We start from the raw sequence: 21,342 nt of genomic DNA, 5'->3' as shown, positions 1-21,342 counted from the left end.
TACTTTTACTCCACCCACGTCCCTACTTTTAGATGTACATGGAATCATTCCTCTCTGAGCCTTGTGGGAATAGAAAGAGTCTATGTGTTAAGTTGCATTTCTTCTTGGCTTTCCCCTACTGCCAGCTTAGGATTCAGCTTCTTCAAGTCTACCAAATATTTGGCCATCCCTTGGCTTTCTAGTGTCTATTTTTAATATTATCTTCTCTCTCAACTTCTTTGTCATTATTATTTTTTGCCATTAAAGAAAAACATTTTGTTGTAATTTTAGTAAGCTTTAGGGTTAGGATAGAGGTAAAAGTATATGTTCATTTCTTCCATCTTCATCTTAGAGGTAACTAGTTCTTAATGGTGGGATCAGAGAAGCATAGAGTTTAACTAAACTTGTTTCGCTTATGCATTTTTTTGTACAAGGTGCAGAATCAGAGGAGGCATTCACACAGGATTATTTGTTTCATAGGATTCATCACAAATTTATCAAGAGCACACAAGAAACTTTATGAGCTTTATGCCATAGATTTGGATTGTTTTTCAGTTCTCTTCTATGTATTTACCTGCTCTCCTTGAAACAACTCTGTGAAATAGACAGGGCAAGTGTTACTATCTTCATCTGACGATGGAGGAAATTAAAGCTCATAGGGATTGAATGACTTATCCCAGGCCTTGGACTACCATAGCTGATGCTTTTCCTTTGGTCCATGCTTTTTACAAGTGGCAATATCCATTTTTTGCAAAGTTCCCAGATTGGCCCATGATGGTCTATACTGGGACCAGCTGCAGTAGATTAAAGAATCATAAGATTCCTGGATCCCAACTCCAAGGGATTATGATTTACATGTAAAGTTTGGAGTGTGTACCAAGTATTTATTTTTAAATAGCCCCCTAGATGATACTGGCATGTCGATTGATGGGGAACCATTGCCCTAAGGGGCCTGGTAGTGGTCTGGTGGGGTCCCCTAGGCTTCAAGGCATAGATGATTAAATGCCAGTTTCCAGAATGTAACAATTTAGCCATCCAGATAGCAGTCATTCCAGGATGCCACAGTCAAATCTAATAGCTTCTTCCTTCCCCTCTTCCCCGCTGCCCTCTGTGGAGCTCACTTCTGCTCTCATTACCTGTCCTGCCCATTCACATAATGGAGACTCCCTTGCCAGCTCCCTCCACTGCTCCATTTCAGCTTGTGAGACTTCAGGGACTCAACTCCCTGAAAAAATTAAATTGAGAAACTTCCTCCCTGATAACTTAGGACCTCTTGTGGAACTCAGCTCTCTTAGGAGCCAGAAGGCAAGAATAATAAAGCGCTCTGCTCATTATCTGATTGGCAGCCCCACAAATGTTATCCGCAGCTCTCAGGTGGCCTCCAAGCTGGAAAATATAAAACCCAAGTTCCTTTAGGTCAGAGAGGGAGCATCTTGGCATCAAAATGCACATATACGCATATGAATGCACAGCAGTGCACAGTAAAAGAGGTCTCTCTTCTAGACCCTGAAGGTCCCTGAGCTGAAGAGTTTAAAGAACGACAGAGAGGAGGAAAGAGCTATATCCCAGAGGCTCAGTCGTCGATTTAGCACTGAGTGGAAGAGGAGACAGGGCCCACTGGCAGGCCAAGGGGAGAGCGCCCTGGGCGTCTCAGCCCGGGAGACGGAGCACCCTTCTGGGAAAGAGTTGCCCCAAGGAAGGAGCTGGGTGCATGTGTATTATGTGTGCACGTGCTTAGTAACTCAGTCCTGTCCAACTGTTTGCGACCCCACAGACTACAGTCCGCCAGGCTCCTCTGTCCAGGCATTCTCCAGGCAAGAATACTGGAGTGGGTAGCTGTTCCCTTCTCCAGGGGATCTTCCTGACCCAGAGATTGAACTCTGGTCTCCTGAATCACAGGTGGAGTCTATACCATCTGAGCATGAATATGTGAGTAACGTAGCCATTCAAGGGGAGGAACAATTTTGACTGGGGGGTGAAGTCGTTACAGTGAACCAGATAAGCGTGCCCAGGGTACCTGCCACTTCCTAAACCCTTTTTAAGGGGTTCCTTCTACATATGTCATTTTCTTGGCAGCACAAGCCCACACTCCTGGCCCAGCAAATGGCCTGCAAGGCAAAACTGACCCAGAGGTGGTCACCAGAGGCTAAGGCACTGTATGAGCCGGCCTGGAAGAAAAGCACTTGATCAGGGGCAATTAAGTCAACCCGATTCCTCAGCAAATGCTCACTGAGCGCCAGCGGTGTGTAGATGCCTTATTTTAAATTTATTTAACAAATGCTTCTACTGAATATAGTCTGTGCTAGATACTAATACAAGTACTTTACAAGTATTAATCTGTTTAATTCTTAAAACAACCCAATAAATGCATTGCTATTTTTGTCCACATTTTGAAGGTCAGGAAAAAGCAAGGCACAGAATGCCTAAGTAACTTGCCCCAAGGCTACACACTTATGAAGTGGTAGAGCCGCTTTTTTAAGTACTGGAGATAAAAAAGAAAAACCAAAATCCATGTCCTCATAAAACTTCTTTTCTAGTGGTGATTTTGGTCTGGACCTTTGCAGAGAGTCAGTGGCATCGGGAGCAGAAGCTAATAAACCCACAGGCCAACAGCTGAGGCTGAACAGCAGCAGAGGGCTTGGAAGGAAGGGTTGGGGACTGCTTGCCGGTGGTGGGAAAAGTTAAAGGCCGGTGAACTGAGGGTGGGCACCACCCAATAAACAGCGCCCAAGAAGAACACTTCTGTTGCCAGTCCCCTTCATTTCCGCGAGGCTGGATTCTTCCTGGAGCCCCGTGAGGTTCAGCCACACGACTGAGTTTTGCATCTTCTTATCCCTGCAATAAGACCGCCGGTGCTGAAGTAGTATGAATGAATTTTTGTTCTTCACATCCTTAAGAGTCTTCAAGAGCCAGCCTTGTGGCACCCTAACCCCTCATGAGAGCAAGGACTGCTATAAACAAACCTCAAAAAGGCAGTGTATACAAAAACAGTCTCCTTGGGAGGTTAAGAGCATGAAGTTGCAGTGCTCTGGGGACCAGAGAGCCACAGAAGGAGGGACAAAGGGCAGGATGACAGTCCTCCTGCTTTAGAGCAGTGCAGGCCTGGAGCAGGGTGTTGGTGGGAGGCACCCTCAGCTAAGAATGGCGGTGACTGTCCTGGCCCTGCGATCCCCAACTTCGGCCAGCGCTGGGGCCAGCAGCACCTCACTACCAACAGTGGCAGCATCCACACCGCTTTCTGTGTATGATGTGGGACAGCTTCGGCATCATCAGTAGCTACAGAAACCTGCAGGCAGTGACACCTGAGGAACTGACATTCCTAAGATTATACTGGAGAAGAAACAGAACAGAATAACAGTCACCATGGGAAACCAAGAAGACTTATTTACAAGTGCATCTGAGATATCCCTTGGGACTCAGAAATAATTGCGTAGGAGACTGGAACACTGCAATAGCATCTTGTAGTTAAAAGTAATACCAGTTTTAATTTTTTCATTGAGAATCCATTTAAATCTTCAAGCTGATGAGACCATGGCAAAATGAGTAATTTTTTTTTTTTTTTTTTTTTATTTTCCTTGGTCTCCTCTCAGTCAGAGCTGTTCTATACAGGGAAGGCTGTGTTTACTAAGGCTGTGCCAAATCTCACTTGTCTTTATTCTCACCTCCGCTGTTACTCAGGAAGCCACATTCTAGCACTGAGTCAACAGTGATGCTGGAAGAGAACACTCAGCAGGAAGCTTCAGCGGCTCTGATGCAGGTCGGAAGGCTTGCCTGGCAACGGCTGGCTCACTGGAATGTGCTCCATTAGGCAGAAGAGCCGGCAGTAGTTGCAGGATCATAAGCACTTCAGAGCTGGAAAGGTCCACGGGATGGCCTAGTTCCCTCACATCACAGATGGGGGAACTGATGAGAATTTTATGTGGCCCTCTGCAGGGGGTTCCCACTGTGCTGCTCTTCCCCCATATCAGACTTACCAGCTACTGTCACTCTCCCCAAGAAGACTGCCAACCCTCCCAGCCCCCTGAGCAAATTAGCCTTGCGATCTCATCTCTTTCCTCCAGTTAAGTAGGGTAATACCTGGAAAGCTTATGTATACCAGTGTGAGTTAGAAGTGTTGATGGTCTTCAACACATCAAGGTCCCAGAAGTTGGAAGACTGACGATCAAGATGAAGATGGTGATGGTAAAGATCAGTAATAGCAGCAGCAGTTCCCACTTTTTGGGCAGGGCAATATGCCAAATACCTTATATACATTCACACAACACTTAGCAGCACTCTTTTTTGGTCTAGTGCTTTTCCCCACTTTCTTCAATTTAAGTCTGGATTTCGCAATAAGGAGCTCATGATCTGAGCCACAGTCAGCTCCTGGTCTTGTTTTTGCTGACTGTATAAGAGCTTTTCCATCTTTGGCTGCAAAGAATATAATCAATCTGATTTTGGTGTTGACCATTGGGTGATGTCCATGTGTAGTCTTCTCTTGTGTTGTTGGAAGAGGGTGTTATTAGTGTCTTATTCAGTGAGGAGAGAAAGCCAGGAGGCAGAGGAGGCCTATAGAGTCCATCTTGAGGAAAATCAAATCAAACACTTTTCTCATCCTATTCATTTTTTAACCTATTTAAATGGGAACCTAATTGCATAAAACAACTAATTTTGTTTATTATGTTTCAGTTAAATTCATCTGAAACTCAGGGTAATGGCATTGTTGTTGAACGGCCATATTAAAGATGAAACATAATCTCTCTTGACTCCATTTCCTTTGACAACATAAAGTTCAGCTGCTAACGAGCTTGCAATAAAAGGTCTCTTTTATAAATGGCAACAAAGGGTGTGAATTTATGAACAGCAGTTTTTATTATCATCAACAGCCATTTCTTTTGTTACCAAAATATGCAGAAATGATTATGGGGACCTTTTATTCATTGTGGCTTAGATTTGGGGAGAGGGGGAAGCTGGAGATAAATAGTTTCATAATTATATCACATTAAACTCACACATGGAGAGTCCATAGGGGGTGGCCCCAAAGCCTTGATGCAGGGCATTTTATGGATTAAGCAGACATTTCAATTTTCAGCTTCGTAGGCTTCAGTCTCTACCCTAGAGGCCAAATCTCTGTTTCAGGGTAAACAAGAAATGCTTCTAACTACATGGCCTGTTTATGCCATTTTGTGGCCTCAAGGAAGAATCGGTTTATTCTCTTTTGAATCATGGAAGCAAGGAAGAGTCTGTCTAGGTAGCATGAGCTGGCCTTGGCAAACAAGCTTTCCCACCTTCTGGTGACACCTGGCCCTTTCCATGAATAGCCAGAATGGCATGATGCCACCGTTTCCTTCCTCAGGGCCCTGCTGTGCTCACAGTTAGCCACAGTTGGCAGAGTTTCTTTCCCTGGTAAGCAGTACTGGTGATGTTAATTCAGTGCCCAAGCTAAGACAAATGTCATCAGTCCCTAGCCCAGTGAGAGCACACGTCAGAGTGGCATTCAATCAGGCTCAGTGAGGGCCTGTGACATGCAGAGCATCATAGGGAATATGGAAATGAGTAAAGGCCCTGTACGTAGTGAGTACTACCCAGCAAGCAGTGGATATAAATAAGTGGGTCACTCGGATGGTAAAGAATCTGCATGCAATGCAGGAGACACGAGTTCGATCCCTGAGTCAGGAGGATCCTGGAGAAGGGAATGGCAACCCACTCCAGTATTCTTGCCTGAAGAATCCCATGGACAGAGAAGCCTGGCAGGCTACAGTCCATGGGGTCACGAAGAGTTGAACACAACTGAGCAACTTAACACACTCCCTTAACCAAAATCCTTGGGGCTAGATTTACTGTGCGTAAGTGCAGAATTTTCAGGATTTTTAGAGAGGCAATTTCATGCCAATTATTATATACTGCCTAACACCCAACACATTTTCTACTGTGATATGTTTGAATATTCACACCAAGTGAGTTAAAGAATATAAACAGCCTCAAATTAGTTCAGGTTAGATCACATTTGCTTCTAAATAATTTATGAGTTATAAGAAATCTTCTGGGAACAAAAGAACACTTGCCCAGGAGAGGAGGGAAGGGGGAGAAGGTCAGTTTGTCCATTGTACTCCTGGAAGGGAACAGGTGCAGTGAATGAGAGGTGACCTCCCCTGGAACTCCTTGGAACTCTCACCAGGAGGTGAGAGAGGCCCATCGCTGAGTGTGGTGTCAGGGGTTTATCTGTCCCCAAAGACCTGCAGAAGGGCTGTGCCCTAGCATTCCTGGGGAGTGCTGAAGCTGAGGGCCACACTCTCCCAGCCCCCAGTCTCCTGGCCCTGATCTTCAAGGGAAGTTCTGCTAGGGAGCCAGGGTGTGCCTTCCTACTTTGTCCTCTGCCTTCCACTGAAAGGGTTCACAGCACCACAGTCACAAACCTGGTGAATCGACAGGAGGCACATCTCCATTTGGCCAAGTGTATCAAGTATAATAAATAATATGTTCAGAAGAATTCTTCATACTCAGTATTTTCTCATGAAAATTTTCCTTATGCTTCTCGGTCTCCAGGAGCTGCAGCAGAAGCAAATGGAACATTTTTTTAAACTGCTATAATATATGAAGGCAAAATAACACTAGTCAATCAAATCTAGGTATTTAATTCTAGAATTAGATAGTAGTAATGGCTGCACAGTGTTGTGAATATACTATAAACCACTGGATTGTACATTTTAAAAGGGTGAATTTTATGCCATATGGATTATCAATTTAAAAAAAACCAAAAAGTTAATAGGGGGAAATGACTTTCACCTCCATCCTACTCTGAGGACCACACCCTAAATCTTATCAACACAATCTCAACTACAGAAAACTTACACTAATATCACTAATATCTCTGACCACTGAATGCCTTCTCTCACCCTCCCTCCTGCTATATCTGTTTAGCTATTGTTTTAGTTCCCTGCTTAGTGGTTTAAACAACAAAGTTTCAGCAGGGCTGATCCCTTGAAGAGGTTTAGTTGTTCTTTAGTTGCTACTCTTTGCAACCCCATGAACTGCAGCAGGCTTCCCTGCCCTTCATTATCTTCCACAGTTTGTTAAAAATGCCATCCATTCATCTCATCCTCTGTCACGCCCTTCTCTTGCCCTCAATCTTTCCCATCAGGTCTTTTCCAATGAATGGCTCTTCCCATCAGGTGACCAAAGTATTGGAGTGTCAGCATCAGTCCTTCAAATGAATATTTAGGGTTGATTTCCTTTAGGACTGACTGCTTTGATCTCCTTGCTGTCCAAGGGAGTCTCAAGAGTCTTTTCCATCCCCATACTTGGAAAGCATTTGGCACTTAGCCTTCTTTATGGTCCAATTCTCAAATCTATATGTGACTACTGAAAAAACTTTAGCTTTGACTATGTAGACCTTTGTCCATCAAGTGATGTCTCTTGTTTTTAATATGCTGTCTAGAGTTGTCATAGCTTTTCTTCCAAGGAGAAATTTCATGGCTGTAGTCACCATCTGCAGTGATTTTGGGGCCCAAGAAAATAAAATCTGCCACTGTCTCCATTTTTTTCCCCTTCTATTTGCTATGAAGTGATGGGAACAGATGCCATGATCTTAGTTTTTTGAATGCTGAGTTCTAAGCCAGTTTTTTCACTCTCCTTTTGCACCTTCATCAAGAGGTTCTCTAGTTCCTCTTTGCTTTTTGCCATTATGGTGCTATCATCTGCATATCTGAGGTTGTTATTTCTTCCAGAAATCTTGATTCCAGCTTGTGATTCATCCAGCCTGACGTTTCACATGATGTACTCTGCACAGAAGTTAAAGAAGCAGGGCTACAATATACATTCTTGTCATAGACCTTTCCTAAGTTTGAACCAGTCCATTGTTCCACTTCCAGTTCTGTTACTTCTTGACTGGCATACAGGTTTCTCAGGAGGCAGGTAAGGTGCTGGTATTCCCATTTCTTTTAGAATTTTCCTGTTTGTTGTGATTCATAGTCAAATGCTTTAGCAGAGTTTCAGAGGAGAATATTTCCTTGCCTTTTCCACCTTCCAAAAGCCATCTGCAATCCTTGCCTTCTGAGTCTGTGATGTTGTCTGTCACCCATTGTGTGGGCCCACAAAATACACTATTCTTGGCACTGCCATCAGTCCCGCCTCAGCCATGGGAATGCAAGCAATTGGCCCAGATGTCCCTCAGAAAGCCATCAGCACAGATCCATAGGCACAGATCTGTGTATCAGGTACCAATAGTCACATAGTCACATAGTCAATCAACTGGACACATCACGGGAACTAAACATATTCACCAGAGGCCCCAGCCTGGCCTCCCTGGGCACATGGCCCCAGTGTCCACAGCTGCTAACTCCAGAGCCACCTCACCCACAGGAACATTCATCTTCTTGGATGCCCCACAGCCACTGAACTTACAAAGGCACCAACAGCATAAATCGACTAACATGCAAAGTCATGAGACAGGGCTCAGATTCAGCCCTGCCTCCAAGTTTGGGGCAACTGCGTGCTTGTTCCCAGTAGTTGCAGAGGTGGAGCCCTGCCCATGGGGAGCTTGCTGGGGAGGCGGCTGTGGTGGGGCCCTGGCCCTCTCTCCACATGTGTGTAGTAACAGTGGGGCTGCTGTGGCGGACCTGGGCTCCATTTTGCACACTTCTCCCAGTTTTGGTCTGGGCCACACCCTAGTCCCTTCCGGCTGTCTCTGTGCAGCTAGCCCCAGCTTTCTCCCCACATTTGACCACTGAAGCTGTTCGGCACGCAGCCCCCACACAAACCAGTAGATGCGCTCTTGCTGATAGATGACTCCTAGGTAGCAATACTCAGTGGTTCCTCTCTCAGCGGAAGTGCTCCCAATCCATCTACCTCACCCTGCAGCTCAGAAACAGATCGGGGGCTTCTACTCCAACAACTGGGAGCAGACCGTGCCACAACAGGGCTGTGATGCCAAAGAGGAGGCCCTGCTCAACATCCAGGGCAGGCTCTACTCACTACTGCACCTATCACATACCCAATCTAGGGAATAATGATCAGCACACGCTGAGGACAGTCGAGGCAGTGAGTGCAGGGTAGAGCACGGAGGTGGTCAGAACCAGGTATGGTGGTATCTCTCCATTCTGCCTCCTGCAAGCTATTTGCTATACTCTCCTCCGAAGCTCCCTGATGGTCCCAGCTCATCTCCCCACAGATGAAGGGGGCTCCTTCATCTGTGAAGGCAAGGGAAGTGAATTAAAAGTTGCTTAGTCATGTCTGACTCTTTGCGACCCTATAGGCTGTAGCATGCCAGGCTCCTCTGCCCATGGACTTCTCCAATCCAGAATCCTGGAGTGGGTAGCTGTTCCCTTCTCCAGGCAATCTTCTCAACCCAGGGATCGAACCCAGTTCTCCCACATTGCAGGCGGATTCTGTACTGTCTTGAGCCACCAGCGAAGCCCAAGAATGCTGGAGTGGGTAGACTATCCCATCTCCAACAGATCTTTCCAACCCAGGAATTATACCGTGGTCTCCTGCATTGCAGGCAGATTCTTTACCAGCTGAGCTACCAGGGAACCTCTTCTCATTCACAGCTCCCTCCCAGGGGCACAGATCCCATTCTAGTTTTTTTTTTTTTTTTGTTGTTGTTGTTTTTACTTTTATCCTACCCAGTTACATTGTGGTCTTTTTGTGTTTTGGTTGTATGAAATCTTCTGCCAAAGTTGCATGGTTATTCTGTGAGAATTGTTCCATGTGTAAATGTAATTCTGATCTGTTTGTTGAAAGAGATGAGCTCCACATCCATCCATTCTGCCATCTTGATCTCCTCTCACACATTTGAATATTAATAGGTTTGTCATCTGAAACCATGTGAAATGCTCTCATGAACAACACCAGTGTCCTCCTAATGAACAACTATATGATCTGGGACTTAAAACATTTTCTCTCTATTGATCCCTCCGCCTTTTTGGAATACTGTCTTCTGTTGAAGTCTGTGACATTACAACATCCTGGTTTCCCATTTCTTGGCCCTTTTCAGTGCTCATTCACAACTCAACTGTGTGTAGCTCTTTCCCAGGGTTTTTTCTTTTCACATCTTGTTCTTCTCTCATGCAATATGTTCTCTCCCTGAGTTACTTGACAACCATTCCACTTGTTGTTCAGTCACTCAGTCATGTCTGACTCTTTACACGCCATGGACTGCAGCACGCCAGCCTTCCCTGTACTTCACCATCTCCTGGAGCTTGCTTAACTCATTTCCACTGAGTCAGTGATGCCATCCAATCATCTCGTCCTCCATCATCCCCTTCTCCTCCTATCTTCAATTTTTTGTAGCATCAGGGTATTTTCAAATCAATCAGTTCTTCAAATCAGGTGGCCAAAGTATCAGAGCTTCAGCTTCAGCATCAGTCCTTCCAATAAATATTCATAATTGATTTCCCTTAGGATTGACTGGTTGTATCGCCTTGCAGTCCAAGGTACTCTCAAGAGTCTTCTCCAACGCCACAGTTCAAAAGCATCAATTCTTCAGTGCTCAGCTTTCTTTATGATCCAACTATCACAACTGTACATGACTACTGGAAAAACCAGAGCTTTGATTAGACAGACCTTTGTCAGCAAATTAAAGTCTCTGCTTTTTAATACACTGTCTAGGTTTGTCTTAGCTTTCTCCCAAGGAGCAAGCATCTTTTTATTTCATGGCTACAGTACCATCTGTAGTGATTTTTGGAGCCGAAGAAAATAAAGTCTGTTTCCATTGTTTCCCCATCAATTTGCCATGAAGTGATAGGACTGGATGCCATGACCTCAGTTTTTTTAAATTTTGAGAATAAGCTAGCTTTTTCACTCACCTCTTTCACCTTCATCAAGAGGTTCTATGGTTCCTCTTTGCATTCTGCCATTAGGGTGGAGTCATCTGCATATCAGAGGTTATTGATATTTCTCCCAGCAATCTTGATTCCAGCTTGTGCTTCATCCAGCCCAGCATTTCACATGATGCACTCTACATATAAGTTAAAAAAGCAGGGTGACAATATACAGCCTTGACATACTCCTTTCCCAATTTGGAACCAGTCTGTTGTTCCATGTCCAGTTGTACCTGTTGCTTCTTGACTTGCATATAGGTTTCTTAGGAGGCAGGTAAGGTGGTCTGGTATTCCTATCTCTATAAAAATTTTCCATAGTTTACTGTGACCTACACAGTCAAAGGCTTTAGCATTGTCAATAAAGCAGAAGTAGATGTTCTTCTAGAATTCTCTTATTTTTTTGTGATCTAATGGATGTTGGCAATTTGATATCTGGTTCCTCTGCCTTTTCTAAATCCAGCTTGAACATCTGGTAGTTCTCAATTCATGTACTGTTGAAGCCTACCTTGGAGAATTTTGAGCATTACTTTGCTAGCATGTGAGATGAGTGCATTTGTACAGTAATTTGAACATTCTTTGGCATTGGCCTTCTTTGGGATTGGAAGGAAAACAGCATTTTCGGTCCTAGGGCCACTGCTGAGTTTTCCAAGTTTGCTGGCATACTGAGTGCAGCACTTTGATAGCATCATCTTTTAGGATTTGAAATAACTCAGCTGGAATTTCATCACCTCCATTAGTTTTTTGGTGTGATGCTTCCTAAGGTCTACTTGACTTCACTCTCCAAGATGTGTGGTTCTAGGTGAGTGATCACAACATCATAGCTATCTGGGTCATTAATATCTTTTTTTTTTTTTTTTTTTTAACAATTCTTCTGGGTATTCTTCTTGTCAGCTGATCTTGATATCTTCTGCTTCTGCTAGGCCCATACCATTTCTGTCCTTTATTGTGCCCATCTTTGCATGAAATGTTCCCTAGGTATCTCTAACTTTATTGAAGAGATCTCTAGTCTTTCCCATTCTATTGTTTTCTTCTGTTTCTTTGCATTGTTCACTTAGAAAGGCTTTCTTATCTCTCCTTGCTTTCTTTGGAACTCTGCATTCAGATGGGTATATCTTTCCTTTTCTCCTCTGCCTTTTCCTTCTCTTCTTCCATAGATGATCATTTTGCCTTTCTTTTTCTTGGGGATGGTTTTGATCACTGCCTCCTGTACAATGTTACAAACCTCCACCCATAGTTGTTCAGACAGTCTATTTATTAGATGTAATCCCTTGAATCTATTTGTCACTTCCACTGTTTAATCGTAAGGGATTTGATTTAGGTCATACCTGAGTGGCCCCATAGTTTTCTCTACTTTCTTCAATTTAAGTCTGAGTTTTGCAATAAGGAGTTCATGATCTGAGCCACAGTCAGCTCCCGGTCTTGTTTTTTTTTTTTTTTTTTTCCAGTCTTGTTTTTGCTCACTATATAGAGCTTCTCCATCTTTGGCTGCAAAGAATATAGTCAATATGATTTTGGTGTTGCCCATCTGGTGACAGCTGTGTGTAAAGTTGTCTCTCCAGTTGTTGGAAGAGGGTATTTGCTATGATCAGTGAGTTCTCTTGAGAAAGCTTTCTTAGCCTTCGCTTTGCTTCATTTTGTACTCCAAGGCTAAACTTGCTTGTTACTCTAGGTATCTCTTGACTTCCTTACTTTTGCATTCCAGTCCCCTATGATGGAAAGGACATCTTTTTTTTTTTTTGGTGTTAAAAAAAAAAAGGTGGGTCTTCACAGAACCATTCAACTTCAGGTGTTTCAGCATTAGTGGTTGGGGCATAGACTTGGATTATTATGGTACTGAATGGTTGGAGTTGGAAAGGAACACAGATCATTCTGTCATTTTTGAGACTGCATTTTGGACTCTTTTGTTGACTATAAGGACTACTACTCCATTTCTTCTAAGGCATTCTTGCCCATCAGTAGTAGATGTAATGGTCATCTGAACAAAATTTTCCCATTCTGGTCCATTTTAGTTCATTGATTCCTAAAATGTCGATATTCACTCTGGCCGCCTCCTGTTTGACCACTCCCAATTTACCCTGATTCATGGACCTAACATTCCAGGTTCCTGTGCAATATTGTTCTTTACTGCTTCGGACTTTACTTTCACCACCAGACACATCCACAATGGGGTGCTGTTTCTGCTTTGGCTCAGCCTCTTCATTCCTTCTGGAGCTCTCTCTCTACTCTTCTCCAGTAGCATATTGGGCAACTACCGACCTGGGGAGTTCAGCTTTCAGTGTCATATCTTTTTGTCTTTCATACTGTTCATGGGGTTCTCAAGGCAAGAATACTTAAGTGGTTTGCCATTCCCTTCTCCAGTGGACCACGTTTTGTGAGAACTCCATGAGCCATCCGTCACGCACGGCATGACTCTTAGTTTCATTGAGTTAGACAAGGTTGCAATGCATGTGACTAGTTTGGTTAGTTTTCTGTGACTGTGGTTTTCATTCTGTCTGCCCTCTGATAGGTGAAGATAAGAGGTTTGTGGGAGCTTCCTGGTGGGAGGGACTGGCTGTGAGTAAAACTGGGTCTTGGTCTGGTGGGCAAAGCCATGCTTAGTAAATCTTTAATCAAATTTTCTGCTGATGGGTGGGGCTGTGTTCCCTCCCTGTAGTTTGGCCTGAGGCCAAACTATGGTGGGGATAATGGCAGTAATGGTGACCTCCATCAAAAGGACTTAGGCCAGCACTCTGCAGCTCCCAGGACTGTTGTGGCCAGTGCCCCTGACCCAGCAGCAGACCACTGTCAACCTCCACCTCCACCAGAGACTCCTGGACATTCACAGGCAAGCTTGGCTCAGTCTCCTGTGGGGTCACTGTTCCTTTCTCCTGAGTCCTGGTGCCCACAACGTTGTGTTGTGCCCTCCAAGTCTGTTTCCCTGGAGGTTCTCAGTCCTATTGCTGGATCCTCAGGTTGGGAAATCTGTTGTGGGCCCTAGAGCTTTTGTAACACTGTGAGAACTTCTTTGGTATAATTGTTCTCTAGTTTGTAAGTCATCTACTTGGCAGTTTATAGTGGAGCTAATGATGACCTCCTCCAAGAGGACTTAAGGCCACACACTGTACCTCCAGGTCTGCTGCATCCAGAGGCCCTGTCCCCAAGGCAGGTCACTGCTGACCCATGCCTCTGCAAGAGACACTCAAAGGCAGATCTGGCTCAATCTCTTGTGGGGATCACTGCTCCTTTCCCTTGGTCCTTGTGCACCAACATTTTGTTGCACCCTCCGAGTGTCTTTGGTGGGTCTGATATTTGATTTTAAAATGCAACTGCACCCCTCCTACTGTCTTTTTGGGGCTTCTCCTTTGCCCTTGGACACCGAGTATCTTTTTATGGTGGGATCCAACATTCTCCTGCCAATGGTTGTTTAGCAACTAGTGATTTTGGTGTTCTAGCAGAAGATGAGTGTACATCCTTCTACTCTGCCATCTTGGGAGCACTTCTTATTGCATTCCACTAGACTTTATTTATTTGAGGCAAGTTTATCAATGTAATACTGTTGTTATTATCTACTAAAAAAGATGCACAACTTGAGAGTTGCAAGTTAAATTTTATTTGTGGCAAAATGAGGACTGCAGCCAGGGAGGCAGCAAACAGACAGCTTTGAGAGATTGCTCCCAAGAGGTAGTGGGGGGAAGGTCAATTTTAAGGTTCTGGTGAAGGAAGAGTTCAATGCAACCAAGCACTTACTTTATATGAGGTTTTCTCCTAGGATCTGATGTCACCATGAATGGATTTAGTGCTGTTTCGGATGTGAGGAGATACAGAGATTGGGATCATAAAATGTGTTCCTAAAAAGATCCAACTATCTAAAGATCTGTCCCACCAGATTAGCTGGAGCACAGAGCACTGCACTGTGAACTCCCTCGGGGGGTGTTGAAGGTCAACAGCTACAGCAGCACAGACAGGGTTCAATCTCCAGAGGCAGAAGGTAAATACCCTTGTTCTTATTGTTGTTTAGCTGTTCGCAAATGCTCTTGGCAAGTGCCAACTTGAGGCTGATATTATTCAGTCCCCCAGTCAAATCCAAATCTTTGCCACCCCTTGCATTACAGCACACTAGGCTTCCCTCTCCTTTACAATCTCCCAGAGTTTGCTCAAACTCCTGTCCATTGAGTTGATGATGCCATCTAACCATCTCATCCTATGTCACCCGCTCTTTTCCTCCTGCCCTCAATCTTTACTGGCATCAGGGTCTTTTCCAATGAGTCAGTTCTTTGCATCAGGTGGCCAAAGCATTGGGTTTCAGTTTCAGCCATCAGCCTCAGTCCTTCCAATGAATATTCAGGATTGATTTCCTTTAGGATTGACTGGTTTGATCTCCTTGCTGTCCAAGAGTCTTCTCCAGCACCACAATTCGAAAGCATCAATTCTTTGGTCCTCAGCCTTTTTTTGGTCCAACTCTCATATCTTTAAATGACTACTGGAAAAATCATAGCTTTGACTAGATGGACCTTCGTCAGCAAAGGGATGTCTCTGCTTTTTAATACACTGTCTAGGATTTCACAGCTTTTCTTCCAAGGAGCAAGCATCTTTTGATTTCATGGCTGCAGTCACCATCAGCAATAATTTTGGAGCCTAAAGAAATAAAGTCTGTCATTGTTTCCATTCTGTCCCCATCAATTTGCCATGAAGTGGTGGGACCACATGCCATGATCTTAGTCTTTTGAATATTGAGTTTTAAGCCTGCTTTTTCACTCTCCTCTTTCACCTTCATCAAGAGGCTCTTTAGTTCCTCTTCACTTTCTGTGATTAGGGTGATGTTATCTGCATATCTAAGTTTATTGATTTTTCTCCAGACAATCTTGACTCCAGCTTGTGCTTCATCCAACCTGGCATTTTGCATAATGTACTCTGCATAGAAGTTAAACAAGCATGGTGACAATATACAGCCTTGATGTGCTCCTTTCCCAATTTTGAACCAGTCTGTTGTTCCATGTCTGGTTCTAACTGCTGCCTCTTGACTTGCATACAGGCTTCGCAGGATGCAGGTGTTGTGGTATTCCCTTTTCATTCAGCATTTTCCACAGTTTGTTGTGATCCACACAATCAAAGGCTTTAGAGTAGTCAATGAAGCAGAAGTAGATGTTTTGCTGGAATTCCCTTGCTTTTTCTATGATCCAATGATATGGGCAATTTGATCTCTGGTTCTTCTCCTTTGTCTAAATCCTGCTTGTACATCTGGAAGTTCTTGGTTCATGTATTGTTGAAGCCTTGCTTGAAGGTTTTTGAGCATGACCTTGCTAGCATGTAAAATGAGTGCAATCCTGTAACAGTTTAAGAATTCTTTCACATTGCCCTTCTTTGGGATTGGAATGAAAACTTTTCTAGTCCTGTGGCCACTGCTGAGTTTTACAAATTTGCTACCATATTGAATGCAACACTTCAATAGCATCAACTTTTTTGAAATAGCTCAGCTGGAATTCCATCACCTCCATTAACTTTATTCGTAGTAATGCTTCCTAAGGCCCACTTGATTTCACACTCTAGGATGTCTGGCTCTAGGTGAATGATCAGAAATTTGTGGTTATCTGGGTCATTGAGACCTTTTTTGTATAGTTCTTCTATGCATTCTTGCCACCTGTTCTTAATATCTTCTGCTTCTGTTAGTTCCATACCATTCTGTCCTTTACTGTGCCCATCTTTGCATGAAATGTTCCCTTGGTATCTCTAATTTTCTTGAAGAGGTCTCTAGTCTTTTCCATTCTATTGTTTTTTTTTTCTATTTCTTTGTATTGTTCACTTAAGTAGGCTTTCTTTTGTCTCTTTGCTGTTCTTTGGAACTCTAAATTCAGATGGGCCTATCTTTCCTTTTCCCCTTTGTCTTTCACTTCTCTTCTTTTCTCAGGTATTAGTAAGGCCTCCTCAGACAACCATTTTGCCTTGTTGCATTTCTTCTTCTTGGGGATGGTTTTGTTCACTGCCTCTTGTACAGTGTTACAAATCTCTGTCCATAGTTCTTCAGGCACTCTATCAGATCTAATCCCTTGAGTTTGTCAGTTTTCCCTACTTTCTTCAATTTAAGCATACATTTTGCAATAAGGAGTTCATGATCTGAGCCATAATCAGCTTCCAGTCTCATTTTTGTTGACAATACAGAGCTTCTCCATTTTCAGCTGCAAAGAATATAATCAGTCTGATTTCAGTATTGACTATTTGGTGATGTCCATGTGTTGAGTCATCTTTTGTGTTGTTGGAAGAGGGTGTTTGCTCTGAAAATGCGTTCTCTTGGCAAAATTCTGTTAGCCTTTGCCCTGCTTCATTTTGTACACCGAGGCCAAACTTGATTTTTACTCCATGTCCCCTTGACTTCCGAGTTTTACTTTCCGATCCCCTATGAGGAAAAGGACATTTTTTTTTGGTGTCAGTTTTAGAAGGTCTTGTAGGTCTTCATAGAACCATTCACCTGCATCTTCTTCAGCATTAGTGGTTGAGGCATAGACTTGGATTCGTGTGGTGTTGAATGGTTTGCCTTGCAAATGAATCACGATCATTATGTTGTTTTTGAGGTTACACCTAATGCTGCATTTTGGACTCTTGTTGACTATGAGGGCTACCCCAGTTTTTCTAAGGAATTCTTCCCACAGTAGTAGATATAACGGTCATCTGAATTAAATATTTGTTTACCTCTTGTCTACATTACTTGCTTAGTGGTTTGAAACAACAGTCAACAGAATTTCAGCAGGGATGCTCCCTTGTAGAGGTTTTGTTCTTGTTGCAGCTGTTCAGTTGCTTAGTTGTATCCGACTCTTTGCAACCCCTGGGTGGACTGCAGCACCCCAGGCTTTCTTGTCCTTCACTATCTCCCAGAGTTTGCTCAAATTCATGTCCTTTGACTCGATGATTCCATCCAGCCACCTTATACTGTCACCCTCTTCTCCTCCTGCCCTCAATCATTACCAGCATCAGGGTCTTTACCAAAGAGTCAGCTCTTTGCATCAAGTGGCCAAAGTATTGGAGATTCAGCTTCAGCATCAGTCTTTCCAATGAATATTCAGTGTTGATTTCCTTTAGGATTGACTGGTTGGATCTCCTTGCTGTCAAGGGACTCTCAAGAGTCTCCTCCAGCACCACAGTTCGAAAGCATCAATTCTTCGGTACTCAGCCTTCTTTATAACTACTGGAAAAACCATAACTTTGACTAGATAGATCTTTGTCAGCACAGTGATGTCTCTGTGTTTTAATATGCCATCTAGGTTTGTCATAGCTTTCTTCCAAGGAGCAAATATCTTTTAATTTCATGGCTGCAGACAACATCTGGAATAATTTTGGAGCCCAAGAAAATAAAATCTGCCATTGTTTCTATTTTCTCCTGCATCTATTTGCCATGAAGTGATGGAAATGGATGCCATGATCTTAGTTTTTTGATGCTGAGTTTTAACCCAGCTTTTTCACTCTCCTCTTTCACTTTCATCAAGAGGCTCTTTAGTTTCTCTTCAGTTTCTGCCATAAGGGTGGTATCATCTGTACATCTGAGGTTGTTAGTATTTCTCCATCTTGATTCTATCTTGTGCTTCATACAGCCTGGCATTTTGCATAAGGTACTCTGCATATAAGTTAAATAAGCAGGGTGACAATAAACTGCTTTGTTGTACCCCATTCTCAAATTTGAACCAGTCTGTTGTTCTGTGTCTGGTTCTAACTGTTGCTTCTTGGCCTGCATATAGTTTTCTCTGGAGGCAGGTAAGGTGGTCTGGTATTCCCATTTCTTTTAGAATTTTTCTATTTCTTGTGATTCATAATCAAATGCTTTAGCAGAGTTTCAGAGGAGAATATTTCCTTGCCTTTTCCACCTTCCAAAAGCCATCTGCAATCCTTGCCTTCTGAGTCTGTGATGTTCTGTCACCTATTGTGTGGGCCCACAAAATACACTATTCTTGGCACTGCCATCAGTCCCGCCTCAGCCATGGGAATACAAGCAATTGGCCCAGATGTCCCTCAGAAAGCCATCAGCACAGATCCATAGGCACAGACCTGTGTACCAGCTACCAGGTCACACAGTCACTTGACTGGACACGTCACGGGAGCTAAACATTCACCAGAGGCCCCAGCCTGGCCTCCCTGGGCACATGGCCCCAGTGTCCACAGCTGCCAGAGCCACCTCACCCACAGGAACATTCATCTTCTTGGATGCCCCACAGCCACTGAACTTACAAAGGCACCAACAGCATAAATCGACTAACATGCAAAGTCATGAGACAGGGCTCAGATTCAGCCCTGCCTCCAAGTTTGGGGCAACTGCGTGCTTGTTCCCAGTAGTTGCAGAGGTGGAGCCCTGCCCATGGTGAGCTTGCTGGGGAGGCGGCTGTGGTGGGGCCCTGGCCCTCTCTTCACATGTGTGTAGTAACAGTGGGGCTGCTGTGGCGGACCTGGGCTCCATTTTGCACACTCCTCCCAGTTTTGGTCTGGGCCACACTCTAGCCCTTTTGGGCTGGCTCTGTGCAGCCAGCCTCACTCCTCACCAGGCGTCCACCGGAGCCTGACTTTCAGCACCCAGCCCCCACTCGTACCAGCAGATGAGTTCTTGCTGACGGACACCTCCTGTGGAGGAATACTCACTGGCTCCTCTACCAGCATACGTGCTCCCATCCCATCTACCCCGACCAGCAGCTCAGAAATAGATCAGGGAGCATCTACTCCAACAACTGGGAGCAGAAGGGTCTGTGATGCCAACCAAGGCTGTGATGCTAAAGAGGAGGTCCTGCTCAGCATCCAGGGCAGGCTCTGGTCACTGCCACACCAATCTCACCCCCAATCAAGGGGCTAATGGCCAGTGCACACTGCGGACAGTCGAGGCAGTGAGTGCAGGGTAGAGCACGGAGGTGGGTCAGAACCAGGTATGCTGGTATCTCTCCATTCTGCCTCCTGCAAGCTAGTTGCTGCACTCTCCTCTGAAGCTCCCTCCCTGTCCCTGCTGATCTCTCCCCATTATGAAGGAGGCTCCCAGAGTGGGGGAACCCCTCCACTTTCACAGCTCCCTCCCAGAGGCACAGATGCTATCCTTTTTTTTTTTAACTTTTATCCTACCCAGTTACATGGTAATTTTTCTTGTGTTTTGGTTGTATGAAATCTTCTGCCAGCATTCAGTGGGTATTCTGTGAGAATTGTTCCACATGTAATTTTGATCTATTTGTGGGAAGTGGTGAGATCCACATCCATCTATGCCACCATCTTGATCTCCTCTCACCCATTTGAATATTACTAGGCTTCTCATCTGAAACCATGTGAAATGCTCTCATGAAAGACACCAGTGTTCTCCTAATGACCAGCTATGTGATCTGGGACTCTGTAGCATTTTCTGTTGACCCCTCTCCTTTTTGTAATACCATCTTCTGTTGGTGTCCATGACATCACAGTATCCTGGTTTCCCATTTCTTGGCCCCTTTCAGTGCTCATTCACGACTCAGCTATATGTGGCTCTTTCCCAGGGCTCATGGTTTCTTTTCACATCTTCTCATCTCATTCAGATGTTCTCTCCCAAGTTACCTGACCACCATTCCACTAGATTTTATTTATTTAAGGCAAGTTTATTGAGGTGATACTTACACATAGTAATATCTACCTTTTGTGTTCTGTTCTGTGAATTTTGACATACAATCCTATTATCACCACCTCAGTCAAGATAAAGAATATTGTCATCACCCCCAAAAAGTTTCCTCAAGCTGAGCCTCTGTTGTCAGTTTCCTCCTTCACTTCCAGTCCTTGGCAACAAGAGATCTCTTTTCTGATCCTATAGTTTTGCCTTTACCAGAAGGTAAATTTCATATTATTCTCAAAGAAAATGAAGATGACGACTTTCTAATTTATATCTTTAGTGCTAATTTGTCTTTGAGCTTCAGAGTCATCTATTCAGTGTTATTTGATTGTGTCAGGTTTAGAATCCTCTCTTTTCTTCATGCATCGAGGTCAAGTGATTCAAAAGCTACTTAACCTCTCTGAACCTTAGTTTCCCTCCATGAAAGAGGAGAGTATTTCCTTTGCTGATTTTTTGGGGAGACTAAGTAAGATAAATACCACTAGAAGCCCACCAGGCAGTGTATAACAATAGATGCTCAGCACATCATTAATATCATCGATAAACTTCCATTTCTTCAAGTGGACCTGTACTTTCTGAGGGTAGAGCATGGCGTTTCTGAGTCTTCAGCGCACTTGCTGGACAATTCAGGCTCCTCAGAGGCCACTCAGTGCTTTATGTCTCAACAATATACTGGGTGAGAGAATTCAAGATACTTCCCATGATGCACATATGAATTCTCAGAAGCAGTCTTTTGTAAAATCGAGTCTTTGCAACCAACCAGTTACTCATGTAATGTCTCAGAATTTCTAGTTTGCTTCAAGTTTTGGGGGCTGATTAGTATGTAAAATTAAGATTGTTTCATTTCAGATCCTTTTTACTTAAAGGCAAAAATAAAACACAATGTTATCTTGCAGCATATGCTCCTCTAGTATCATAAGACCTCCAGGTCATTTACAGGAACAAACATGTTTCAGCCTTGCTTCACATGGGACGGGTATAAGGAGAAGTGGC

Source organism: Odocoileus virginianus, chromosome 18, assembly GCF_023699985.2.
Source record: "Odocoileus virginianus isolate 20LAN1187 ecotype Illinois chromosome 18, Ovbor_1.2, whole genome shotgun sequence".
NCBI classification, from domain to species: Eukaryota; Metazoa; Chordata; class Mammalia; order Artiodactyla; family Cervidae; genus Odocoileus; species Odocoileus virginianus.
Note: the sequence above shows the minus strand (reverse complement) of the source record.